Below are 21,073 nucleotides of genomic sequence, written 5' to 3'. Positions count from 1 at the left end.
TGTGTTAAAGTTGACTTAATTAGGAGAGTTTACCTCAAATAAATGCTTAAATGAATTCTCTTAGTGGTGTAACATTTTGTCTACTGCCTATTGCTACGCCTTGTAGCTGAAACAGAACAGCACATATAAAGTGTGCAGCAGCTCTGAAGTCATGTTTACACGCATTGATGTGCACTAGGAAAAGAAAATGGGACTGGGGTCAGGTGAACTCCTGTAGGATAAATAGAGATAAATAATTCAGATTCTCATTATAATAGAGGCATATAGCACCGATGCATGAGAGCACCCTGCCTTTGTACGAATTGGTATGCAGCGGCTGTTCAGAAGCCATAGCATGTAATCTAGCATTAATATTAACATAAATCAGAGGCAGGAATTAGCAATATTTCTAAAGTCTTATAGGATAACTGAATTCACACTATATTGTTTAGTCCTCCTGGGCATTTTAGTAATTGTGTAATAGAAATGTTGAGGTAGTTGAGATCTTCTTTATATTACACTATGAAAGGATCTTTAACACAATGTCTTTAGCAGACAGTTTTGATAGAACGAGTTGAACAAAAAGAAATATGCCTATTTTGGTAATATGGGTATGTTTCATTAGCTCAGCCTGCAGCGATATGACATTACATTCTAAAAGGAATACAATTAATAACAATGAGAGATTTTTAGCTCTCAGAGTGTCGCTGGAGGAACTAAGCACGATGTCAGGGCAATTAAGCGGAGGCCCTGCATTACCTTTGTCTGCACACCCTTAACATCACCCTGTCTCAATGTGGCGAATAGTTATTTCTTCAGTGGAGAATTTGTAATTTATTTTGATGTTTCTTATAATTCAGACCACCAGTATAAAAATGATTTTTTCTCCCTTTTTTTGAGGTAAGAAAAAAAAATCATTAAACATAACTCACTAGTAGAAATTAACATTTCTTCAGATCGCCATAGCTGCCAGTTTTTTGCTATAAGGGAATGAATGACTCCAAGGGAGATTCACATAGTCACTGCTGGGGATTTGCCTGAATGCTATTCTCCTATGAGACAGGAGGAAAGTGGAAAACAACCCCAAAGCATGTACAGTCCACATATTCTATAACAGCAATCCAGGGGAAAAAGTTGTACTTTGAGATTATCAAAATAATCAGCCAGGGTATTATTTCATTCAGTGTTAACCTTTATGCTTTATGTTAAATGACAGTGAAGGTTCTGGAACACGGTGATTCCCCAGAGTCCCTGGAGCTGAGATTTTTTTCATTGCTAAAGAGGCTTCATGCCACTCTGCAGTGCCGAAATGCTCTTGGCTCCCTCTTCACTGGTCAGTTTTAATAGGTGCAACAAATGATAAAATGTTTAAAACCTGAAAACTCTGGTTTTTAAAAACAGATGATGAAGAGACTGGCTTAAAATGCCCCTTCTGAGTGTCCTATCTGCTTCACACTTTCGGAGTCATGGTTGTTTTTGAGCAAGGAGAAGGTTGCAGGTCATAGGTAGTGATGAGAGACCGGGCAAGTGAGAGAAGGGAGGGAGAAGGAGGTGGGGGGACGTAGGAGGAGAGAAAAAGAGGGAGCCCCCGTCAATCATTCCTGGCTCCCCAAATTTTCCCTTATGGACTTTTCCTGGTGAACATCTATGGTCTGCAAGTGGGTGTCTAGAAATGTTGCTGCTGAATCTAAGCCTTGGGGGCATTAATACGCAACTCCATTTCCACTCATGAGTAATGTATTAAAATTTTGTAGCTAATAAATTCTTAATCTGAGAAGCTTCAGGTTATTTCTTACTTACACAGCAACTTGGTTAATGGAACACCAACCTGGACCTGGCTCTGGCTGTCTGTTATTTTCTATGCTGTTTTCCCAAGGCTTTCAAACACAGTCAGCTCCACTGCTAACTCCCTCTGCCTGTGACCACTGCTTAGTTCCTGCATATATGCAGAAGCACACACCTCTTCAGACAATTAAATCACACCAAACTGCTCAGGGACTGGAGGCCTGCAAGTGTTATGTGAGCAGTCCCCTCCCCTGCTAAGTATTATTGACAAATCCATCAAGGGCAGTGATGCATTGGTTTCCACCTTACCTAGAAGGACACTAGGGCAATGGTGACATGCTGTCACCGTGGTAACTGTGGCTGAAGTGAACAGCCTGTTAGGATAGGTGACCTCTGTTGGCAGTGAGCCTAGAGATGTAGCACTCACCCGACTGCCGTGTCATGGGGACCCCAAGGAGCGCCCAGTGCCCTCAAATTGATTCATTAGGCCCTAAACATATCGATTGCTCCAATTTGCAGGAATTTATTATATTGATATTGGACTGATTAACATTTTGTGCCAGACTGGTTCGATATGTGCTTGTAACAGCTTTTAATGATTAATTGACTTTTATGATTCCATCTCAGGGCTGTCAGTGAGCTGTGAACTGTGGGCAGGCTCGCTCCTGGGCTGTCTCTCCAGTGGCACAGGGCAGTGATTGAATACCTAGGAAATTAGTGTCCTTGCTGTCTCATTTTATGAAAGATAAATGCTATGACATTTAATGCAGACCTTAATTTAGAACAGAACTAAGCAGATCATTTTGCAATTTAATCATAAACAGGTAAATATCAAAACTTGTTTAGCATTTTACAAGTTAAGCACACAGAAAACAGAAGTAAAGTCGAGCAGGCAACTGGGGGGGAGACAGCAAGGGGTAAAATAATATGGGCAGGAACTGCACAGCATTTTAATAATCATGTAATTTATTAGGGCCAACATCCGAGCCCACTTTTCAGTCCAGAATATACTGCTCTCATTCACTCGGTAGTGAGCAGAGGGTGTGCCACTTGGCACAGGCTGAAAAGTTAGCATTTACCTTCCCGGCCGCAGGCAGCCTTGCAATATTGCCTGGTGAGTCAAGGAAAATACATTGATTTGCCACAAAAGTAAATAGCAGAATAAGGGACGGGCTTTAGTTTAATATGTGCCCCTGACATGTAATAAGGGGAATATCACATTCAGTATGGTTTATGTGTTACCTAAAACAACCATAAACATTATGAAAAGACGACAGGGGAAGATGAGATTTTATTGTGCTCACTAACAACAGCAAGAGAAGAGTAGGAAGGCTGGGGGCTGTCAACTCACACCTTCTTGCATTCATATTTAAAGCATATTTTCTTCCTTTCATTTTAATTAAAAGACTTAAGTTGGGGGAAACTGTCTAAACATCATGTCAAATTATTCATGTTTGTACATATAAGGAATAAAATGGAATGGTTTTCCTGCTCACAGTTCTTCTTTCTTCTTTACCATTCCATATTTTTCTGTGTAGCTGTGCAGCATAAGGACACCTTCACTTGATGTGCACGTGTCAGTTGCTAAAGTGTCATCTGACCATGGGCAGTGTACATCGTTTACGGCCCTCATCTGAGATACTATCAAACCATAGCATTTTAATTATATTTAACCCTCCATTGGTGAAAAGAATTGGAAGTCACCCAGTCTCCCATCAGAGAGTCACTAGAAACTATCTTGCTGCTCTGCCCATTTTCAACAAAGACCAAGGCCACCTCCCTCCCTCAGTGCGTAGACAAGCTCCGTGACATCATCTCCATTTGAGTTTGGAACTATGGCATCTTGTGATTCTCTTTCTGCTGGAGAGCAGGATTTAAGCAGGCTCCCTGCTATGTGCTTCTCCACGTAGACACACACCTGCAAGGGCAGTCTTCGAATATGTGTATTTCACCCGCATGGTCGGGAGTGCCCTCACCTCAAGTCTGTCTTATGCCATGAGCCTGGCTTGGCATCCATTGCTGTTGGCCATACATGGCATCGAGATCCCCTCCCTGTTCAGCACCCAAAGTGTAGATAGGATGAGAGCTTGGAAACCCTCAAAGTGCCTCTCTCCTGTTTGGAAATTGAAAAAGCACACACATAATTGCTTTTGTTGCATCACAGTCCCGAACAGCAAAAGACATCTTCAACATCTGCCCTTCCTTTGATTGGTTCTACATCCTCTCTTTTTGGCTACTGTTCATTATTCTGTATTACATCATTACCGAGAAATCTTCTCCAAGCAGTATTTTCATTTGGAAAGATGACTTGGATTCATGGTATTAACCTGATCCAGCCCCACACAAACCCATCATAGACTATGACACACCACATAGAGATAAACTCCGTAGAGAGCTGTTTCAGGCTTAAGGATCTGATCCTCTCTATTGTGCCAGAAATACCATATCCTCAGGCACAGAGGGGGAAAGTGCTTCTCCTAGTTTATCTCCTTTACTGAGGGAAAGGGGAAAGGAAGGAATCAGGAGCTGCCGAAGCTCTGCCCTGGGCTCACACAGCACTCATGCTGCAGCCCCAGAGTTCCTCTGTGGGTGTGGAACACACACACCCAGGCACACCAGGCACACACAATCCATACTGCTGATCTGTCACTTATGTGTTGGTTCTGTGAATTTTCCTGTGTCAGGGAGGAATCATCCTTTTGAGGGTCTCAGTGGCACTTCATGCTCACCATGCTCCTTGATTAGAATTCAGATTTCTTCCCTTGGTCAAAGCTCATTGGTTTCATCTCACTGGCATTCATTCTGTAGGGAGAATTTTCAGGAGTCACTGAATACTCTCTGGCCTCCTTCCTTCCAATCACTAATCGAATGACTTTCTGTATCTATTTTATCTTCTGGTTCTGCTGTCAAATACCTGTCATACTATTAGCAGGAATTCCATAAAAAATTTAACAGGAAAAAAAGTTGATTCCCCAAAGTGTACTACTGGAATATATTATTTCCTTATCCTGTGGGTAACAGCCTTCAAAATGCATACCTTTTAGTGAACATTTTAACCCAGGCAGAAAAACGTATGAAAAGAGTGAGAAGTGATCTCATTCTAAATCTAGCATCTAAGGAAAATATTCAAAAATTCAAGCAGAAAAATTTAAAGTGTCTTATTTTTTAAAAACACTTTTAATCTGTACATTTTGTTAGTAGGATCTACCAAAGGACCACTATTGTATGCTTTATTTCCTGATCATAAAATATGATTGTCTTTAATTAACTCTTTATATGTAACAGACATTCTAGTACCAAATATTTCACATTTTGGATACTAGAATTTCTATTCTACATGGGAATTTTACTTAATAATTATTACCTTTAAACTTGATGGCATAATCGATCACAGTGGTTTGAAGACTCATTTTGTTTTATTCTATGATCATATTTTTGTGCTTCTCATCTAAACAATAACATCCCCATGAAAAGATATCTTCATTTAAGCATCTTAGTTCAGGCTGCTATGACAAAGTATTATAGACTGGGTGACTTATGAACAGCAGAAATTCATGTCTCACAGTTCCGGAGGCCAGAAGTCTGAACCAGAGGACCAACATGGCTGGGACCTGGTGATGGGCTCCTTCCAGGCTGCAGGCTGCCCACCTCTCCATGTGTCTTCACTGCGTGGAGAGAGATGAAGCTGGCTCTCCAGCCTCTTCTTAAGTGGGCACTAATCCCATGCGCAAGGGCTCCACCCTTGTGACTAATCACCTCCCAAAGGCCCCACTTCCAAATCTCATTACATTGGGGATTTGATTTCAACATAGGAATTTTGGGGGGACAAGAACATTCAGTCCCTCATGTCACTTAGGAAAACCTTTTTTGCTCAGACATTTCAGTAGCCACGAGTTATGATTTTGAACCTAGCCAAGCTTATCTCTTAATCTGTCTTCATCAGGCACTAGAAAGAAAGCCTTTACTAACTTCCATGTGTTTGGCCTTTGAAGGGATACTGAAATGTCAGTACCCAACCAGTGTTTCCAGATATCTAAACCTTGGTCCAAATGCATACAAACATGTGGTTTGAGGTGATGTCTCACATTTGATCTAGACATTTCAGCAGTGTGCAGACAAACAGACTGACTTCTGAGTCATCACTGACTGATTCTCCATTCCTTTTCAGTGCTGATGATTTCTTTGCCTGAGAGCAGGGGTATCTGTGTTCCCTGCATGGGTGGGGCTGGGGTTCGTCCTGGGACTTGGAGGGGGAGTTTGCATTGCTCACCACCAAGTGGGCTTGTGAGCTGGCTGGCAGTGCTCCTGGGGATTGGCTGGGTAGGCTGTAGTGGGAAGAGGGAGGAGGGTTTGTCCGCTTCCTTCTTCTCCCTATTCCAGGTTAGAAGGTAAAAATAGGTGAGCAAAGAGATGCTCTGTTTTCCTTTCTCCCAGGTGTGGTTCTACCAAAATGAAAAATCCCTAAACACCTGCCAGGATTGGGGAGCCCAGGTCCTCAGTTCAGAGTGAAGGAGCTCCTAGTAGCCTCTGTAGGAATAAAGGCTCAGTACAGTTGAGAGTCTGGTTCTTCATTCTTACTCTTACCAGCTGTGTGATCTTAGGCAGCTTACTTTACGCTGCGGGCTTCTTTTTCTTTAGCTCTAAAATCAGGTCCTTTTAACATTAAAATGCAATGCCAACCTTAGCATCTCACTCCCGTCCTGGGGTTGACTCCCCTCCCCTCTTCCTCCAGTTCAGGACCTTCAGGGATTCCTGATACAGGTCTGCTGGGATTTTAATGGTAAGCTTGTAGGGAGAGAGGAGGAAACGAATACTTGGGGCAGAGACTCAAAGATGCAATGCCAGTATGGGACTGGTGCTGAAAAAGGGTGCCCAACAGCCAGAGTCCCTGGATTTGATGCTCTGAGAACCAGTCTGTGTTGTACCCACGTCAAGGGGCCCAACCTGGTGACGCAAGCAGGCATCCAGATCCCACAGATGAAGGGAACACCACAGCGGGATTTGAGACCATCGTGATCCCACCTCTGTCCATCTTCACTCAAGGCCTCTCCAGGAGAGACTGGGTGCAGAGGTCAACACTCAGGCTTCACACAGGTTTGACGAGAGAATGAGGAGGAGAAAGGGACCAGGAAGTGGAGTGCCATGAGGAAACTGAGCAGAGGGGATGGTCTCACGGCAAGCCAGGCTCTCAGCCACGTGATTCAGCCACACAACCTCAGCCTTTCCCGAGGGCACCTTGTGTACCACTTGTGGATGAGATTGTAGAGGGATTTTTAAAAACCTACTTAAAATAGAATTAATACAAAAGTATGAGGAACAATGCAGGTGTTAGAACCAGACTGAAATTTGAAAGATGCTATGGTATCTCATAGAACCTCCCTCACAAGCCTCTGGGGTTTCAGGAATTTTTGGCTTAGGATCCTACAGGGCTCTTTAGTACATCTGGAATTAGACCCTATCTGGCCTCAAGTCCACATCCTTTGGACTGTGCCAGGCTGCTTGGGGGTGTGCAGGGGTCTGGGACCATCATTCCCCCAAGACACAGGGCTGAGAGCAGGAGGTCCAGGCAGGGACCCCCACCCAGCCAGGTTTGGGTCTAACAGGTATGGGGATGGGAGGGCCAAGCAGAGACTCAGGAGTCCTTCCGGCTGCCTCGGTGCTTCCAGCACCACACACCATTACTCAGTTCTGCCTCATTCTTGGATCCTAGACCCTGGTCTCCATGTTCAAGTTCCTGCTTACTGCTGCTCAGGCTTCTAGCTGCGGACTGCCCAGCTACCGAGCCCTTGTGTGCTGAAACAGCCTCCCTGCTCATCTGCCCCAGCTGCCCACCTGCAGGGCAGTGCTGGCCCTTCTTGGAGATGAGTCTAGAAGCTTGCTGAAGAGGACTCATACTCCCCAGGGCTACCTGGCCATCAGCCCGTGGCCTTCCAGGTCAGATGCTTCTTTGCTCAATTATGCCCATTTCTGACCCAGCAAACAAATCCTAAGTAGTTACAGAAATGCTCAAAACCCCCAGATGAACAAACTTTCTCCTCAGTGTTTTTATCCAGTAGACCCAACGATTATCTCTGAGGTTAAATAGAAAAACTAGGGCATAGGAAGTGGAAAGTAAAGTAAGCAGCAGCAGGAATAGGGTGCGGAATTTCTCATTTGCATTTGTTTGTCTCTCGTGGCTCTTCTGTTTTTCACTGTGTTTGGATCTCGGAGAATAAATTTTTCAAATTGCATGTTAATTACTGCATTTGTGGCTTCCGTAGTATCAGACACTTTCAGGAAATATTCCAGTTATAATTTCTAGATTAATAAAACTGGAGACAAAGTTGACCCAGTAGACATAATTTACTGTACTTTTCAGAAAGCTTCTGATAAGACCCCTCCTAAATGGCTATTAAGGAAAATAAACAACCATAAGGTAGAAAGCAAAGTCTTGTAAATTACAGCATCCGAAGGAGCTGAACCAAGTGAAGAGAGTCACAGTGCCTGCTTATATTTTGTTGTTTACCTAAAATATGTGAGCAATTGGTAGTGAAGATTAAAAAAAAAATACCCTTCAAGTTTCCATCAAGTTTGATTGGCTTTGAAATTGTCAGACCCTGTAGAGAAATAAACATAGCAGAGGCTTTGAGGACTGCTCAGTACAAAAAGGTGCGGCTGTATGTGAAGTATGGAAGACGCTTGAGGGATAGGGCCAGTGAGAAAACACACACACACATACACACACGCACACACACACGCACACACACATGGTGAAGATGCCCCAGTCTGGGCTCGGAGGTCTGATTTATTTGGATTTTTTGTAAAGCTCTAGATAAAATCCCTCAGGAAAATAGTACAGTTAAGGGAAAGATGAGCATGTGCACAGTAAAAAAGAGAGCACCAGGCCCAGAAATAGAAGAGGCAGCCCTAGGGAAGACCTGGGAGCTCCCTGCTTGTTCTCACCCCCGTGGGTGCAGGGAGCAGGGCTGAGGCTTAATCTCCGGAACAACACAGGAGGAAGACCAGCTCCCCTTAGCATGTCTTCATTGTAGGGTCATTTATAATGATGTCTATGCAGATTTTTTGGACAGTCTGCTTTTTACTGAAATAGTGATGGTTTTCGTAAAGGAACTCTTAGTCTATCTGTGTTTTCTGAATTCTGTCCTTCAGGGCACAGCCTGGCTACCAGATGACTCCATAGGCCGCCGGTGTCAGGAGGTGACAACATTGCTGAGGTGGACTAACCCCTTTTCTCACCCCATGGTGGATGCAGACCCAGCACTCGTGCAGCCTGCAGGGGAGAAAGAGGGAGCATGGGCTGAACTGTTAGGCCCAGACCCGCCACCCTTGGGCTGTGACCGGGAACCCTCCGGAACTCACCATCTTGTTTTTTTCACTTATAAATGGAAGTTTTTGTCAACATGTATCTCACAGGAATCACAGGAAAAAGCTTAACCAATCCCTTCATGTAAGGATGTGGAAGCAGTTTTTAAAGTCAGACCTTTGGATTAAAGTGATATGTTAGTGTGGTCAATGCAGAAAAAGGCCGTTCTATATAATGTTCTTAATTTAATAGTGATAATGCCTAACATTTGCTGTGCACCAGGTACAACTCGCGTGCGATGCATATCTCATTCTGTTAAATCCTCGCAGAGACTTTCACAAAACCCCACTGGACACACAAGGACACTGAGGCACAGAGAGGCTGAAGAGTGGGCTAAGCCCATGGAGCTGACTAGCAGAGTCAAGATTTTAACCCCAACAGCAAGATTCTGGAGTCCACCAGCTGACCCCCTCATCCTCCTGTGTTTATGTAATTTCATACAATATGGTGTGTACATAGCTATGCCATAGGAGCTAACGTGATTGAAGCATCTCCTTGGTACAAACCCCTTGGTGCACACTGCTTTTTTTTTTTTGCTCTTGTCACCCAGGCTGGAATACAGTGGCCCATCTCACCTCACTGCAACCTCTGCCTCCTGGGTTCAAGCAAGTCTCCTGCCTCAGCCTCCCAAATAGCTGGGACTACAGGTGCCCACCACCATGCCTGGCTCATTTTTTGTATTTTTAGTAGAGATGGGGTTTCGCCAAGTTGGGCAGATTGATCTTGAATTCCTGACCTCTGGTGGTCTGCACACCTCGGTCTCCGAAAGTGCTGGGATTACAGGCATGAGCCACCAGGCCCAGCCACATCTTTTAATCACATTCAACTCAGTGAAGTTGGTGCAATCACCATCCTCATTGAAAACAATGCAGCATCCATACAGATAGTTCTGGTCCAAGATGTTTCTCTTCCTTAGGTAGGTCAACCATTGCCCTTGGCAGATACCCAGAGACTGCTTCCGTTCGCTTGTGCAGCCACACAACCCAGTGGTGGGTTTTGCCTTCCTGTAGTCCAAAGAACTGACCCAAGTAGCTCACTGTTCAGGACACTGGTCCACGCTTTTAAAAGGTGATATCCAGACCCAGGGTGAGCACAAGAGGAAGCGCAAGGGACCCATCACTAGGGACCATCCTCACCATCAGAGTTTCTAAATCATCTTTGCTGACCTGTGTTTATTTTGTTTTCAGAAGAGTGTTAGCCAGAGCCCTGAGCACACCATTCAGTGACTCGGAGGGTTCTGAAATTCTTGCTTTATGTTCGTGAACATGAAAGTGACATATATATAGTCATCCATAAAACTTAATTCTGCAGAGCTGGCCTCTCCTTACACATTTGGGGTTTTCTGTGAATAAGCCTGCCATTCAATTCTAGTGAAATAACATGAATGCCCTTGGTCAACCCCTGAGTGGAATTGTACAGGCCTTGGTACAGGTAAACCTCTCAAAGAGAACTGTCCTCTTCAGTCTTCTCAATCATCTTCCATCCTCTCAATCTAAAATATAAATTGGCCCTCCCCAGTGGCTCACATCTGTAATCCCAGCACTTTGGGAGGGAGGCTGAGGCCAGAAGACCGTTGAAGGTCAGGAGTTTCAAACTAGGCAGTTCGAGGTGGAACAAATCAGCCAGGCATGGTGGCACACACTTGTAGTCCCGACTACTTGCCAGGCTGAGGCAGGAAGATTGCTTGAGTCCAGGAGGTTGAGGCTGCAGTAAGCTGTGATCACACCACTGCACTCCAGCCTGGGTGACAGAGTAAGACTTTGTCTCAAAATGAATGAATGAATGAATAAATACATAAATAATAAAACACAAGAATATCTCACCTGGCTATATCTTCACGAGTAAGATGATTAAATGCTAAAATAACTCAGTTGCTTGAAAGTTGCAGCTTCTTAATAATTCTGCCACTAATGAAGTGAATAAGCCTGAGGGCGTCATCCTGGGGCAATGCAGTTGGCTGTCCGTGTCCCACCTGGAGGGCAACAGGTATTCCCATGCTCTTGCTCTTTCGGTGATGGACCATCTTCATCACAGGAGAAAATAAAAAAATCATGGAGTTAGAAAGTATGCGTCATTCTGTCCCATCCTGTCACTTGACAGGTGAAGGGTGCCTGGCCCAGCGGTGTGCAGAAGGCTCAGGGTATCCCGCTCAGGTCTCCCAGTCTCCATCTCAGGCACTGTGTCCTGCTCACATCATCAGGGTGTTTGATCGGAGCTCAGGTGTGCACTTGTGTCACCTGGTGGAAAAATTTTTCTGAGAATATTTCCATTTATACCTCAAGAATTTGCTTCTTCAGTGAGCTATGAGAATAATGCACTTTAGGCTGTGTCTAAATGATGCATTTCTTTAACCAAAAAGCAAAAACTCCTATGGTTTGTGCCATACTTCTGTATATTTAGAAACAGCTGGTTGATTGACTGGATTTTTAATTTTTCACAGGAATGTTTGATGTTGGGGAGACTGTGCCTTTAAAAATCCTCTGAGGAAAGAAGATTTGCATAAAAGTTTTCTCCCACAAATATTTTATGTTTCACTGGATTACTATGAGCAGAAATTTAGTGAGGGAAGAGATTGGCCTTCTCTTCCCCCACACCAACCTAAGGCCCATTTCCAGTCCCGGCCAGGTTCTGCCACCTGGAAACTTGCCCACCTAAGCCCCTCTTCAGGATTCAGTTGCCTTCAAACACCTCTGTCACATTGTAGAATTATACTTCCAATTGATTTGTGCTGTCTGCTGCTACAATTTTGAATAAACAAGCCTGAATATTTGGTCAAAGTGCTTAAGTCACCTGAGTTACAAAAAATACAGCAAGACTGATTTCATGACTTGGGCGTAATAGGCACCCAATATATATTCATTAGGTATATCTTCTATCAATATTAAATATTTATTAATGTTAATATACTAAAATATTAACACATAATTACTGTATGTTACATAGTAATAAAATATTGATATAAATGAATGTATAATTAAGAATATAAAATATATTGAATTGAGTCATATCCCTCAGGGCTAATATATACGGGTAAGTAAAATGATTTGATTCAAAGAGCTACAAGACCCTGCATGGAAAGAGGAGCTAATATTTACTGAATATGCAGTAGGTGCTAGGAGTGGTGCTGGATGCTTCCTAAATGATCTCATTTAATCTTCTCAGAAATTCAGGGGATAGAGCCTACTTTCTCCAGTTGACCAATAGGTAACATGGAGAGTTAAACCTCGGGGTCCCGAGCCCCAGGGTGGGGGAGGGGAGGCACTGCCACGTGCTGCCTGCCTCTCCCTCAGGCAGGACACCCAGGTACAATTTGTTCCTTGCCCTTTGTGTTATGATAAGCCAGTGAGTAAAAACAAAAACTTGTAAGAAAAGATCCTTTAAAAATAGACTTGCTATATATCAGAAAGAGCTGTTAATTAGGCATGTTGAACTTCTTCCTCATGCCAGACTTTATAATGCTTATGAAAGTTGTAAACTCGTTCAAGTTAACAAGCGTTTGCCCGGCACTTGCCATGTGCCTTCTTGAATAATGCCAGGTAGGAACACGAACAGTTACCTGACAATTTAACTAGAATGGTGCCCCTTCCACTGTGGGTCTCCGGGTTGGACATTCTGTGTCATCTTAAAGAGGTGGCCCTTAGCAGAGGGGAAGTGCAGGCTCTGGAGGGCTGGCCCCGCTGACTAGCTCCGGAACCTTGGCTGAGTTACTCAGTTCCTCTGACCTTCAGTTTTCCCATTTGTAAGGTATGTAAATACTATTGAGACAGCAGGTGGGAAGGGCTCCCTGGCAGAACCTGCAACCCACCTGCACGCTGGGGTGGAGCCTGGGGAAGTTTCGCATTTGCAGCCGGGAGAATCCTGGCCCCTCCTCTTCCTGGCTGGAACCTGGGATTCAATCTGTGAGGTGGGAAGCCACTGGATCCGGAACTTGGTTTTGCAGAGAGTCCCTGTTTCCCTTTTTGCTCTGTAAATTCCATTATTCTGACCCTTCAAAGTGTCTATAAGCCTAATGTTTCACGGCCATGTGACGAGGGCTTGGCTCTTTGCTGAACTAAGGAGAAAGTCCTACAATACTCTTTTTTGCGAGTACCTATGAAGATGAAATCGCATCATGAATTCAGTAGCAGAGCCTCTGGCTCCTAGTGGGCTCTCATCGTTATTACAGCCAAGGAAGTCGGCCTTTTACTTGGAGTTCCTCTGTGTGTGGCAGAGCAAGGCCTCAACACATTTGTGAGAGGCTAGGTTCTGCTTATTTTAAAAAGCATCATCAAGATTTGATGAAAGGTTACAAGTAGGATGGCTGAAAACAAACATTTTCAGTCTTTGCAGTATCGATGCAAAAAGGGTTTTCCCGCTTTTCAGTGGTGTGATTTGGGAAGCACTGACTAAAGTGTTTGGATCGGGAGAGGGAGGGAGGTGGTGAAGGAGAAAAGAGGGAGGCCTCTTAGCCAACATTTGCAGGTGTTAAATACAAACCCCAAATTGGTTACTGTGACTCCTGAGAGTGGGGAAGGAAGTGGGTGGGTGGACGGGTAGGGTAGGAGTGGCAAAATCAGGCCCGAAACCAAAGTCTCCATATGATGCATCTTAACAGATACTCCCGCAAATTTCCTTCCTTCTCATGGGGGTGGGATTTACATAAGCATTTTCTTGAGTCCAGATAACAAAACCATGCCTTGAAAGACATTTCACTTTTTCTGCCCATAATCAAGGCTGGTACCTTCCAAGATTCAGAGATCCTTGATCAACAACAAAAAATGTCCTCACCAATTTCTGAAAGCCTTCCAAAGTATGGCGGAATGAAGAACAGGGAGATGGCAAACCCCACCACCAGCCTGGGGTCCCAGCTGCCCTTCTCTCCAGAAATGTTTTTATCTCACCACGCAGCGCTTTACATGCACCCTCTTCAAAACCCACACTAGCTTCTCAATTTCCTGCACGACAGAAACTAATCTGTTGGATCTTTGTACTAAACAGTAATAAACGCTAACATTTTAAAGAGTATTCACTGTTTGCCCCCCAAGAACCTGTAAAACTATGTCCATTTGGCACACACAGAGCAAGGCTGCCTGCAGAAAGAGCGAGGTGCGTGTTTTTCTGATGAAAGATGTCTTTTTAAAGCGCAGCATTGTTACTACTGGCACATTATATGGGAGATGGATGCTCTCTTGAATGATAGCACTTCCTTATTGTTGGTGCCCACCCATCACTCTTCTTAAAAGCACATGCTGTATAGCATTTGCTGTGTTTCTACAAAAGAAAAATTTTAGATGATTTAAATACCTAACTGCTCCTAATTGTTATTCAGAATAAAAGGTTGCACTTCTTAAGTGTTCCCCCCTTTAACACTGTTTTTAATACCTCCATTTAAAACTGAAAATAAAGATCCTTTTGCATGTGAATGGGTTGCTGTAAGTTCATGGACCCTGGATGCATCGTGGGCTCAGGAGCTCATGCACAGCTTGCACCACTCTCCTGGGAATGCACCTGGGACTAGGCAAGGCCTTATGAGCTGGCATGCTTCAAGGCTCTCTAGAGGTCATAAATGAATGAGATTTTCTGCCCAAAGCTTAGAAATTTAAAGTTTTTTTGGCAGGTAAAACCACTTCATCCACGTGTCCCCTGCTCTGGGCTGGGGATAATGAAGAATTCCACATCTAAAATGACCTCACACTGGTAGACCCCAGGCTAAGTTTAAAGTCCTTTTGGAAGAAAGTTTCCAAAGATCCTGCACTATTCCATGATTCTTCCTTTAAGCTTTACCTACGCAACTAAAGTCATGTCTTGATCAAATAATGGACAGGCATCGTAAGAAATATGTCATTAAGTCAGAGGCGTGTTAACCAGAGCACCTCCATCTTGAGTAGGGGCTGGGTAAAATGAGGCTGAAACCTACTGGGCTGCTTTCCCAGACAGTTAAGGTGCTCTGAGTCAGAATGAGATAGGAGGTCGGCAAAAGATACAGGTCATGAAGATCTTGCTGATAAAAAGGTTGCCGTAAAGAAGCTGGCTAAAACCCACCAAAACCAAGATGGTGACGAGAGTGAACTCTGATTGTTTTCACGGCTACACTCCCACCAGCACCATGACAGTTTACAAATGCCATGGCAATATCAGGAAGTTACCCTACCTGGTCTAAAAAGGGGAGGCATGAATAATCCATCCCTTATTTAGCATGTAATCAAGAAACAACCGTAAAAATGAGCAACTAGCAGCCCTCTGGGCTGCTCTGTCTATGGCATAGTCATTCTTTTCTTTTCTTCTTTGCTTTCTTTTTCTTATTTTTTTTTTTATTTTTTGGGACAGAGTTTCACTCTTGTCACCCAGGCTGGAGTACAATGGCATGATCTCAGCTCACTGCAACCTCTGCCTCCTAGGTTCAAGCAGTTCTCCTGCCTCAGCCTCCTGAGTACCTGGGATTACAGGTGTGCACCATCACACCCAGCTAATTTTGTATTTTTTAGTAGAAATGGAGTTTCGGGCCAGGCTGGTCTCGAACTCCTGACCTCATGTGACCCACTTGCCTTGGTCTCCCAAAGTGCTGGGATTACAGGTGTGAGCCACTGTGCTCAGACTGTTCCTTTACTTTCTTAATAAACTTGCTTTCACTTTACAAACTTGCCCTGAATTCTTTCTTGTGCAAGACCCAAGAACTCTTGGGGTCTGGATCGGGACCCCTTTCCTGTAACAATTATGTGATTTTCTTGTTTTGCTAACATCACAGAGTGGACTTACACAAACCTTGATGGTATAGCCTGTTACACATCTTGGCTCTATGGAATGGCCTATTGTTCGTAGGCTGCAGACCTGTACAGTATGTAACTGTTTACCTACACTTATCTAAACACAGAAAAAGTACCATAAAAATATACTATAATCTTATACAAACACCGTTGTGTGTGTGGCCTGACCTTGACCAAAATGTTATGTAGCACATGACTGTGTTACCAGAAAGGGGTCCTGATCCAGACCCCAAGAGGGAGTTCTTGGACATTATGCAAGAAAGAATTTAGGGTGAGTCCTTAAAGTGAAAGCAAGTTTATTAAGAAAACAAAGGTACATTGGCAACAAAAGACAAAATAGACAAATGGGACCTAATCAAACTCCACAGCTTCTGCACGGCAAAAGAAACAGTCACTAGAGTGGATCGGCAACCAACAGAATGGGAAAAAATTTTTGCAGTTTACCCATCTGACAAAGGGCTGATCTCCAGAATTTACAAAGAACTCAAACAGAGTTACAGGAAAAAAACAAACAAGCCCATTCAAAAATGGGCAAAGGATATGAACAGACACTTTACAAAAGAAGACATAGATGAGGCCAACAATCATATGAAAAAATGCTCATCATCACTGGTCATTAGAGAGATGCAAATCAAAACCACATTGAGATACCATCTCACGCCAGTTAGAAAATCTGGAGACAACAGATGCTGGAGAGGATGTGGAGAAAAAGGAACACTTTTACACTGTTGGTGGGAGTGTAAATTAGTTCAACCATTGTGGAAGACAGTGTGGCGATTCCTCAAGGCCTTAGAAATAGAAATTCCATTTGACCCAGCAATCCCATTACTGGGTATATATCCAAAAGACTATAAATCGTTCTACTATAAGGACACCTGCACACGAATGTTCATTGCAGCACTGTTTACAATAGCAAAGACCTGGAATCAACCCAAATGCCCATTGACGATAGACTGGATTGGGAAAATGTGGCACATATACACCATGGAATATTATGCAGCAATAAGAAATGATGAGTTTGTGTTGTTTGTAGGGACATGGATAAATCTGGAGAACATCATTCTCAGCAAACTGACACAAGAACAGAAAATGAAATACCGCATATTCTCACTCATAGGCAGGTGATGAAAAATGAGAACACATGGACACAGGGAGGGGAGTACTAAACACTGGGGTCTATTGGGGGGAAAAGGGGAGGGCCAGCAGTGGGGGGAGCTGGGGAGGGATAGCCTGGGGAGAAATGCCAAATGTTGGTGAAGGGGAGAAAGGAAGCAAAACACACTGCCATGTGTGTACCTATGCAACTGTCTTGCATGTTCTGCACATGTACCCCAAAACCTAAAATGCAATAAAAAAATTAAAAAAAAAAAAAGAAAGAAAACAAAGGTACAAAAGAATGGCTACTTCATAGTCAGAGCAGACTGGAGGGCTGCTGGTTGCCCATTTTTGTGGTTATTTCTTGATTACATGCTAAACAGGGGTCGATCATTCATAAGTTTTCCAGGAGAGGGGTGAGCAATTCCCAGAACAGAGGGTGCCTTTCCTTTTTACACCATATAGAGTAACTTCCTTAGGTGGTCTTGGCATTTGTAAACTGTCATGGTGCTAGTGGGAGTGTCTTTTAGCATGCGAATGCATTATAATCAGCATATAGTGGGCAGTGAGGAGAATCAGAGGTCACTTTCATCACCATCTTGGTTTTAGCAGGTTTTGGCTGGCTTCTTTACTGCATCATTTTATCAGCAAGGTCTTTGTGATCTGTACCTTGTGCCAAACTCCTATCTCATCTTGTGACCTAGATTGTCTAACTTCCTGGGAATGCAGCAATGTAGGTCTCAGCCTTATTTTACTCAGCCCCTATTCAAGATGGAGTCGCTCTGGTTCAAACGCCTCTGACAACTGTATATACCATTAGTAGCAGGAAGGAAAGTCAGCAGACTTTCTTCAGTCATATAAACTGTAGTGTTCACACACACACACACACACACACACACACAATGCTTCGACTGATTGCACAGCTGAGAGTCTGCTACCATTTAGATCACTGGACACACATTTTTCAGTAACATAAGAGTTTAACCTAAAATCGTCATGCTTAACGTTAAGTCAATTTCCTCCTTCCTGCCCTAGTGAAGGATGGACGGTCACATTTTTTTTGGTCACAGATTGGGATGTGTGTCCTACATTTTGTGTAAAAATGCTGCCCTTCTGTCCTTTGCCCATCGCATAAAACAGGTCTCAGTGCACACTGATTGTGTGAGGAGCCATATCACACACCTCGAGTGGCTCTGTTTTCAGTGATCCCATGCTTCCATGTTCCCTATGAAACAACCTCTCCTTCTCTACCTATTATTGTCCTTTGAACACCTAGGTTTTCCAAAACAGGAGTCCCTCCCCAATGAGAAGATCTTGGAGAGTTCCAACCTGCAAGCCCAACGCATCCCACAATGGGGCTTGGTCCTTCTGCCGCAATACAAGACTACAAGACTGGCTGCTGTTGGCCCATCTGAGTTAGAGAAGAGTCCTTGTAAGAATACAACACTACGCCCTTTGCGGGTTTTTATAGGGCTAGAGGTTTTTGCCTAATTCAGCTGAGACATGGGTGCCCTGCAATTATCCTCGTTAACTGCAGTGCCAGATGTGTTGAAGTGGAGCAGTTCGTTCTGGCTTCTTCAGAAAAACAGCTTCCAGGTTTCTTCTTGAGTTGGCTTGAGGTTCACAGAGAAGCTTTTTTTTAAGTTGATGTACAGCCATTAGTTGGACGCCTAGGGAGACCACAGTGGTCCCCTGGGGTGGCCATGTGAGCCCAGCCTCTGTAGAGAGTCAGTGCAGGGCTGCAGGAAGGGCTCCTCTGCCGGCAGCTCCAGCTCCACAAGTTCTCATCCTCCTTCTGACCAGACGTCCTTTGCTGCTGGGTGCTTCCAACCTCTGGCATTCCCCTGTGTTTGTTCTCAAAAGACTTCTTTTGATACCACCCCTGGATAAATGTGTTTTGAATTCCACCACTACTCCAAAGTAATTCTGAATTCTAGTCACATTCTATCCAGTAGAGTCACATTCTTCCCTGTCACCCCTTCCACAGTCCACTCTGGGGATCACGCAAGATTGGTGTCACCTGTAACTTAATGAGCATGATCTCTAGCCTCATCAGTCCCTACAGGTAAGAGCAATTCTACCTCATCTGCAGCAGTTTGAAAGGGACCACTGGGAACTCACCTATGGAAGTGAGAGTTGCAGAAACATTCTTTTCCATCTTCCTCCCATTTCCTGCCCTTTCCCAGTTCTGTCCATAAGCTACTGGCAAACTCAGTCATTCTATGAAGGGATCTCTCCAGGAACCAGGCTCCCCACCATGCCAAGGACATGCTGACTTCCCACCAGTGAAGGAGCCTTTACAAACATCCCCCTACTTCTTCCCTCTATCGCTTCCTGGCATTCAGAACCGTAATGATATTCATTCTGGATGTTTGCAACTTTAGAACACAACATGCTGATTTTCTGACATTAAACACACCAATGGCTATGTGAGAGTTCTAGAAATATGTTTCCCCCTCTGTACTGGGAGTAGGGAATTGCATTTGTTAGAGTCTCCCAGATGCTAAAAGAAGAAAAATGGACTGAGAATGGTGCACTGGACAGAGTCCAAAGCTGCTGTGTAATCTCTCTGACTTTTCCTTGGCCAGCTCCTCCACGTGTGATAGCATATTGTGCACACAGCTCTCACAGAGGAAGACCGGCCAGTTTCAGCCCTAATGAGAGACCAACCTGTGTGCATGGCCAATTTGAAGAAGAGGGGGAAAAATAAACAAAACTGTAATTGTGTGACTCCTATTACCCAAAGTGAATCCAGGGTCTAGGCTGTTTCATGAAGCCCCAAAGCCAAGGTTGCGATCTGCCTTGGGGAGGGGTGCAGCTCACTCATGATGGTGTGTTGCTGCATTACCCACCAGACGACTCTGCCCCGCTGATGGCCCTGGGCACTTGGGGTTGGCTTCTCCCTGAACACAGATCAGGAATGCAGGCTCCTTTTCTGCAGTACTTCTCCTTAATCCCTGCAACGCTCAATAGATAAGACTAGCTTTCCACAAGGAAGCCAAGCTGTTCATCTCCTCTCTCTGCCAGGGGCTTGCCTTGCAAACTGCTGTGGGAATGACTTTTCCCGTAGGACCTATCTAGGTGCAGAATGACATTTACATGGCTACTATTTTCTCATATTCAATGTTCCTCTTACTACCACCTGTCATTTTCACCTGTTATTCTGGTATTCAATTCTAATCCTCATACCCTTTGCAAAGCTTCCACTTTGCTCTGTAATATTTTCTAGAGGAAGAAAGTTGAATTAAAATTTAAGGAAAGAAAATAATCATGTGGGAAGGTATACATAACTCTTGAAACAAGAGTGTGCATTTGTTTCTGAATTCAGATTTCAAGTGTTTTAGTCATGCAGTGTCAGATATGAAGATGTTAGAATTAATAGATTACTCTGACCATCAATGTTTGAGATCTTAAAAGTCAGGACAGCTTTTAATTCCAATATTCACTCTACAGATATGTATTTAATTCCAATATTCACTCTATGGATATGTATTTAATTCCAATATCCACTCTATGGAGAGCCTGGGTGAGGCGGAAGGAAGAAAAATACAGTTTAATATCCAGATTTTCTTGCCAACCAGAAAGATTTTCCAATCAGAAAGCTGATTTTGTCAGGCCAATACCTAAAATGTGAACCTCAGATAAAACTTGAAAAACATACAAACAAACAACCTTTCCCTTTGAAACATTCTGTATATATTTTTAGAAACCTATTCTTTAACAGTACATTTGATCTGCTGTCATAATCTTTTAGTGAGTCAATAACTCTGCCAACAAGGCAATGAGCAAAATAACAACTTGCTCCATTATTTCTTTAAAGTCCAGGTTTTATGTATCCTTCTTTCTCTGTTTTCAAAGAGAGAAGAAAAGAAGAACACCTAAGAGAGGCAGTGGAGTGGGACAGGGATAATCATTCAGTGACAGATACCTGGGGATGAGAGTTGTATCGTCCATGTCCGAGGCCAAGGGACTGCTCTCACCACCTTCCTAGGTGTTCATGTAGTGAACACCTCAAGTTGCAGGGAAGCACGTGGGTTCCCCTGAGTCACATGGAACCTTCCCCCGCCATCATTTAAAATTTTAATCATAATGATTTTCCTGAATTTAG

At 43.8% G+C, this 21,073-nt stretch overlaps 1 long non-coding RNA gene across 1 annotated transcript in view; it reads right to left on the bottom strand.

The window, feature by feature from the left end:
- Positions 1-21,073, bottom strand: part of LOC118147226 (uncharacterized) — a 75,207-nt gene that overhangs the window by 25,729 nt on the left and 28,405 nt on the right. The window contains exon 2 of the long non-coding RNA XR_013526373.1: positions 10,951-11,150. This is a non-coding gene — a long non-coding RNA (uncharacterized LOC118147226). The remainder of the gene's footprint in view (positions 1-10,950; positions 11,151-21,073) is intronic.

This window comes from Callithrix jacchus, chromosome 14 (assembly GCF_049354715.1).
Source record: "Callithrix jacchus isolate 240 chromosome 14, calJac240_pri, whole genome shotgun sequence".
Lineage (NCBI taxonomy): Eukaryota > Metazoa > Chordata > Mammalia > Primates > Cebidae > Callithrix > Callithrix jacchus.
The sequence above is the reverse complement of the archived record's forward strand: the minus strand, read 5'-3'. Positions and strand labels throughout refer to the sequence as shown.